This window comes from Buceros rhinoceros, unplaced genomic scaffold (assembly GCF_000710305.1).
Source record: "Buceros rhinoceros silvestris isolate BGI_N320 unplaced genomic scaffold, ASM71030v1 scaffold28309, whole genome shotgun sequence".
Lineage (NCBI taxonomy): Eukaryota > Metazoa > Chordata > Aves > Bucerotiformes > Bucerotidae > Buceros > Buceros rhinoceros.
In genome coordinates, this window is record NW_010433702.1 from 2876 (window position 1) to 3840 (window position 965).

Consider the following 965-nt stretch of genomic DNA (forward strand, 5'->3'; position numbering starts at 1 on the left):
CTGCCCCTCTGCTGCCCCGCCGCAAACGCTTCATGCGCTGCCGGAGACGGGCTGGGGCTTCTCCTCGCGCCCCTTTTGCGGAGCCCTCGCCCGATGCTTGTTCCTCGCACAGACACTCGCTGTTTGCCGGCCGTAATTGGGGATCTTTTACCCCAGCAAACCCATCTCGGAGCCTCCGCTGCAGCTCAGGTTTTGCCTGCAGGAAAATCTTCCCCAGCGCAGCCGCTCCGTGTCCTGCAAACGCCTCTGCTTCGCCCGTCACGTCGAGTTTCTTGCCATCCCCACTCCCAGCCCTCAAAACACCATCTCCCTGGTTTCAAAGCTCACTTGCTGCTCAGCCCGGGGGTTTTCTAAGCCTTACCCCCCTCCGGGCTCTCTGCTGTCCCTGGCCTGGCTGAAGTAACGAGCTGGAGGCTGCTCCAGTGGATTTTCCAGCGTGTTTCTTCTTTCCTTGCCCTGCTCCGCCCTCTTCACCGCTGTCTTGTTTTGGGTAAAGACGTGGCCAAGGGGTGGTGGGGGCGGGGGTCTCCGAGCTGGACAGTGTCTTCGGTCACTGCCCACCGCTGGGCAGGTGGGACCTGGTGGTTGTCCCCACTCTGGAACAGGCAGTCAGCTCGGTGCCAGGGAGCAGCCACCTCTGTACCGTAGAGTTAAAAAATACTGGCTTGGATCCCCGAGCTGAGATCTGGGGCAAGAAGAGCGTGAAGTCCCCGGGCACAGGAGGGCTGGGACGCGTCCTGCAGCTGCCAGGCTGGCAGGAGGGTCCCTGGGGCAGGCCCAGTGCCACAGAGCTCGTACTGGTTTCCAGCCAGACCCATGATGGTGCCTGTCCGTGGGCTTGGTGGTTGCAGGTGCTGTGGGTGCACGGTGTGATCCCACCCGAACCAGATGCAAGTTTTTGTCCCTGCTGAGAGCAGAAGAGGGAGGATGCTGCAGTTTTACTGCAGAGCAACCAAGGCAGCTCC